This window comes from Chiloscyllium plagiosum, chromosome 5 (assembly GCF_004010195.1).
Source record: "Chiloscyllium plagiosum isolate BGI_BamShark_2017 chromosome 5, ASM401019v2, whole genome shotgun sequence".
NCBI lineage: Eukaryota > Metazoa > Chordata > Chondrichthyes > Orectolobiformes > Hemiscylliidae > Chiloscyllium > Chiloscyllium plagiosum.
Genome location: NC_057714.1, coordinates 28,267,785 through 28,273,913, shown reverse-complemented (window position 1 = coordinate 28,273,913; position 6,129 = coordinate 28,267,785). Strand labels below are relative to the sequence as shown.

The window sequence follows — 6,129 nt, the reverse complement described above, 5'->3', positions numbered from 1 at the left end:
TTAGAAACAGGAAAGGAGAAGTCACCATGCTGGGAGTTTTCTATAGGCCGCCGAATAGTCCCAGAGATGTAGAAGAAAGGTTAGCAAAGATGATTCTCGATAGGAGTGAGAGAGGCAGGGTAGTTGTCATGGGGGACTTCAACTATCCAAATATTGACTGGGATCACTACAGTACGAGTACTATGGATGGGTTAGTTTTTGTCCAGTGTGTGTAGGAGGGCTTCCTGACACAGTATGTAGACAGGCCAACAAGGGGCGAAGCCACTTTAGATTTAGTACTGGGTAACGAGCCTGGCCAGGTGTTAGATTTGGAAATAGGTGAGCACTTTGGAGACAGCGATCACAATTCTGTCAGGTTTACTTTAGTGATGAAAAAGAATAGGTGTACTCCACCGAGCAAGAGTTACAGCTGGGGGAAGGGAAATTATGATGCAATTAGGAAAGATTTAGGAAGCCTAGAATGGGGAAGGAAACTGCAGGGAATGAGCACATTAAAAATGTGGAGCTTATTCAAGGAAAAGCTCCTGTGTGTCCTAGATGAGTATGCACCTGTCAGGCAGGGAGGAAGATGTAGAACGCGTGAGCTGTGGTTTACTAAGGAAGTGGAATCCCCGGTCAAGAAGAAGAAAGCTTATGTTAGGACAAAATGTGAAAACTCAATTAGGGCGCTTGAGGGTTACAAGGAAGTCAGGAAATACCTAAAAAGAGAGCTCAGAAGAGCCAGGAGACATGAGAAGTTGTTGGCGGATAGGATCAGGGTTAACCCCAAGGCTTTCCATCGACATGTCAGGAATAAAAGAATGACGAGTGTTAAATTAGGGCCTATCAAGGATAATAGTGGGAAGTTGTGTGGAGCAGAGGAGATAGGGGAGGCACTAAATAAATATTTTTCGACAGTGTTCACTATAGAAAAGGAAAATGTTGGCGAGGAAGATACAGAGATACTTGCATCTAGACTAGAAGAGATTGAGGTTCATAAGGAAGAGGTATTAGAAATACTGCAGAGTGTGAAAATAGACAAGTCCCGTGGGCCGGATGGGATCTATCCTAGGATCCTCTGGGAAGCAAGGGAAGAGATTGCTGAGCCTTTGGCATTGATCTTCAAATCATCATTGTCTACAGGAATAGTGCCTGAGAACTGGAGGGTAGCAAATGTGGTTCCTTTGTTCAAAAAGGGTCGTAGAGACAACACTGGTAATTACAGACCAGTGAGTCTCACTTCAGTTGTTGGTAAAGTGTTGGAAAAGGTTATAAGAGATAGGATTTATGACCATCTAGAAAAGAATAATCTGATCAGGGACAGTCAGCACGGTTTATGAAGGGTAGGTCGTGCCTAACAAATCTTATTGAGTTTTTTGACAAAGTGACCAAACAGGTAGATGAGAGTAAACCGGTTGATGTGGTGTATATGGATTTCAGCAAGGCGTTCGATAAGGTTCCCCACAGTAGGTTATTATACAAAATGCGGAGGAATAGGATTGTGGGAGTCATAGCAGTTTGGATCAGTAATCGGCTTGCTGAAAGAAAACAGAGGGTTGCAGTTGATGGAACATGTTCATCTTGGTGTCTAGTTACTAGCGGCGTACCGCAAGGGTTGGTGTTGGGTCCACTGCTGTTTGTTATTTTTATAAATGACCTGGATGAGGGATTAGAAGGGTGGGTTAGTAAATTTGCAGACAACACTAAGGTCGATGGAGTTGTGGATAGTGATGAAGGATGTAGTAGGTTGCAGAGAGACATAGATAGGATGCAGAGCTGGGCTGAGAGATGGCAAGTGGAGTTTAATGTGGACAAGTGTGAGGTGATACACTTTGGATGGAGTAATTGGAATGCAAAGTACGAGGCTAATGGTAAGATTCTTGGGCGCGCAGATGAGCAGGGAGATCTCGCTGTCCATGTACACAGATCCCTGAAAGTTGCCACCCAGATTGACAGGGTTGTTAAGAAGGCATACAGTGTTTTGGCCTTTATGAAAGAGGGATTGAGTTCTGGAACCAGGAGGTTATGCTGCAGCTGTACAAAGCTCTGGTACGGCCACACTTGGAGTATTGTGTACAATTGCCTGCAACGGTAGTAGATTTGCCAAGTTTAAGTGCATTTAAGTCGTCATTGGACAGGCCTATGGACGTACATGGAATAGTGTAGATGGGATGGGCTTCATATTAGTATGACAGAGCGGTGCAACATCGAGGGCCGAAGGGCCTGTACTGCGCTGTAATGTTCTCTGTTCTATGTTCTAAAAGCACAACAGGTCAGGCAGCATCTGAGGAACAGGAAAGTCGACGTTTCAGGCAAAAGCCCTTCATCAGGAATAGAGCCATGTGGAATCTTGTCATATATTATTAATTGTTCCAATACCCTGACAAATTGCTCAAATTCCATCTACCTCAAGTAATCACCTAACTTTATTTCATAAACAATACGCATGTCTCACATTCACATACTTCACCGCACCTCACAGTGATACTGGTGTGAACCTGACACATATATCTCACAGCTCGCACATATTGCAATTCATCCATCCTGACAGTCACGTTCACCAAAATAATGTTATTGAGTGTCTGGCTTTTACCTCATTCTTTTAAGAAAAGGTGCTATAAAACCTGGGGCAGCAGTGTTTTTAAGTCATCACCACATCAACTGGCATGCATGTGACACCAAACCATTAAGTAAAACGATCATTAAATGATTGAGTTAAAACACCACAGTCATTCTGAAATTTTCTGTTCTTTCTCACACAACATCAGAAGCCCCTCCTTACCATCACAATCACAATTTCAAAGGGCCCCAATATTCATAATGGGGTCAAATACTCCAGCTGGACTGTTTCCCACTCGCTTGTCACCTTGCGGAGTTCATTTCATCTGCTAGGACCAGACTCCAGTATGTCTTCTCATGAAGGAATCTCTATCACTATGTGATCAAGTTGTCAATCCCAGTGTTCAGACAACTATCATTGCTCTGGTGGGCTAAATTTGTTTCCACATTGATAGCGATGAGACCTATCAGCTGGCAGTAAATATTTGTAGTTTCCTGTGTTTTTTGTGTGCTTAGTGTAACATACATGTAAATCCTTATAATTAGGATTTTGCTGGAAACAGCATGTAAAAATTTTGCTCAACTGCAATTTGTTTCCTAATCATAGAATATGCTCCTATCACACAGCCATGCCACTGGTGAGTGCAGTAGTAAATAATGCTGTGTAACTCAATTGTTTTGAACTTCATTTGCCACTGTGAGGCCTCATACCTGGATCACACACGTGCAGATAGACAAGGTACTTGTTACTTGGGACTGATGTTTTTTTTCCCCAGTTGTCTCCTATCTGATCTGAAGAGTTAATTATTTGCTCAGATACAGTTTTAATAGTAGCAACAGTCTTCTAATACCTCACCGACCAGTTCATTGGTAAATCTGTGAACATTAACTATGAATGCAATGTAGTTATTTGATTGCAGTTACTTCACTGCTACCTGCATTCTCATCCTTTTTGAATACTCACATAGAATTTGAACAGGGTTCCTGTTAAAAAGAGCAGCAGTCAAATTAAATGAGAGGCTTCTCCATAACCCAGTGGTATGAAACTAGTTTCAACACCTTAAACTCTGTACCAACAAAGATTAATTCATTCAACAAAGCTTGTGTTTGAATGCAGGGTCTTCACTACCACAAGAGGTTGTAAAATGCCGCATATTTCTCAATTTTTCATTTGATAATATATTCTTTCTTAATTGTTGTAGTTTCATTTAATTGTTAAAAGATGTTGAAACAAGACATTTCAGGATCTAACAAATCAGCATTAGAAGGATTCTCCTTCTCAAATTCTCCTCTTACCTCAGTTGGGCTGCCCCTCAGGTTAAACCACCACCAGTCATCTCTCTCTAATGAGAGGGCAGCATACTGTCTGTGCTTCACTAAAACAATGCTGGAATGAAGTCCACCAGAGCACAAGATTAGAAGATTAATGACATTATGGGTGGACTCTTATCGAGGTCGGAGTGACGTGGGTCATGGTGAGATCTGTTAGGACTGGGTGACAAGTGCAGCAAATCCCTCCTGGCAATGAGGTCATCTCATTTCATTTTTTTACGCTTTTCACAAGCAATCTGGTGAGATTATCAATAGTCCCCAATTGACGGGGCTTAACTCTTGTTAGCTGCCCTGTTAATGACACAACTTCCCTCATTAATATTCAGACTCCCACCTTACCAAACAAGCTTGATGTCAGGAAACATCGACGAGGAAGCCAGAGCTGGTACCTGGCAGATTCAGATCACTGCTTGCTCTGCAGCACCTTCATGTTGGTCACGTGGCAACAATATCCCAGGGCACGATCGTCAGGCATGAGCTGAACACACTCCCCCTCCATGGACTTGCTTCTGTTGTCTGAGAACCCCTCACAACTACTGCTTCGTTGCACTGGCAGAGTGCACAGACACCACAACCTTGTTTTGCAGGACACACCAGCAATTAGCTTTAAAAGGCCACAGCAGGGAGGGCAGGAAGAGGCACCCAGCGTGCAATCTGCATCTCTGGGCTGTTCACTTGTTCTCTTAGTGCTCACTCACTTAGCGCCTACCTGCATGCCCACCTTCCTTATCTTGCTTGCCTTGCCTTGCTTTCCCATGCTGTGCCAAACAGTGCAGTCACAGAAACAGGCAATTTGCTTTGCTGGTCAGCAGTCCTCAGTCAAAGGAGTATATATCTTGCTACATGGCAGTACACTATGTCAAGCCCTCAACTACTCCCTGTGCCAGCAGCATAAATGGCAAACACACTGCATGTGCAGCAAAAAGGCTGCCATGTCTCAAATCTCTGAGGGGAGTAGTCCCCATCGAAGCCCACAGAGGTTTTCTGACTTCAGTGAAATAAGGACATGATACTTCTCCATTGCTTGTTATTACAGTACAGCATGCTGGAAATCATAGAAATTATTAGTTAATTAATTAATAATGAAGGCGTAGAGACTTACCAAAATAACAGCAATAAAGCAAATACTGGCACTAAAGAGTGACAAAGTAGCAGGACCAGATGATTCCCATTCCAAGGTTTTAAAAGAAATTGCTGAAAATGTTGCATGTACCCGAACCTAGAATCTTCTGTTGTTCCTGGAACATTGGTTTGGAGAGTTGTACATGACCACCTATTAATTGGAAAGAGAGACAGGGAAATCATAGAATCATAGAACAGTTGGCCTACCCTCTTTTCTCAAGAAATAATCAAAGTCTATTGTTAATCTTCAGCTGATTAACAAGAACCACATTTTTAAAAAATATGAGCCATGCCTTACAAATCTATTCCAATTCCCCGAAGGCCCTAAACTAATGGACATAGTAAAATGTATTTTAATTATATGATGTTCTCGAAAGAATATGATTTCATTCCTCATGAAAGACTTGTCTAAATTTAAAGCAAATTGCTGCCCTGGTTAGGAAATTAGTTGAGACAAAGATGGAAGTGGGGATAATGAGCAGGTCGTTCAATTAGCAGGACGCTACTGGTATTGTCCCACAAGAATTGGTATTAGGGCCTCAAATATTTTCTATATTCATTAATAATTTAGATGATGGGATTAAAAAGCCACATAACCAAAATTACTGATGACACAAAGATAGGTGGCATTTTAACTCATGTAGATGAAATGCAACATTACAAAGCAATATTGATTAAGTGAATGGGCAAAATAGACTTTAAAGTAGACAAATCTGAGCTCATTCACTTTAGATCTAAAAATATATTAAATAGGGTACTTTATAAAAGATGAGAAGCTTGAATAAGTTGTGTTCCAAACAGAATTGGGATCCAACAAACATGAACAGGTAATATGAAATAATTTCTACAATACCATAGTGATAGAAGCAGGAGTAGGCCATTTGACCCATTTTTGCCCAAAACGTCGATTTCGAAAGTCCGGACTTGTCCTACCTGCCTATCTCCTTTTCCACCTATCCACTCCACCCTCTCCTCCCTGACCTATCACCTTCATCCCCTCCCGCACTCACCCATTGTACTCTATGCTACTTTCTCCCTACCCCCACCCTCCTCGAGCTTATCCCTCCACGCTCCAGGATCACTGCCTTTATTGCCCAAAACTTCGATTTCACTGCTCCTCGGATGCTGCCTGAACTG

The 6,129-nt window shown here is 42.2% G+C and overlaps 1 protein-coding gene across 1 annotated transcript in view; it reads right to left on the bottom strand.

Annotated features, from left to right (window-relative positions):
* abcb5 (ATP-binding cassette, sub-family B (MDR/TAP), member 5) overlaps positions 1-5,069 on the bottom strand; it is a 116,923-nt gene extending 111,854 nt beyond the window's left edge. Inside the window, exon 1 of the mRNA XM_043689797.1 lies at positions 4,973-5,069. The gene's annotated coding sequence lies outside the window, so the exon portion shown is untranslated. The remainder of the gene's footprint in view (positions 1-4,972) is intronic.
* Positions 5,070-6,129: the final 1,060 nt, after the last annotated feature.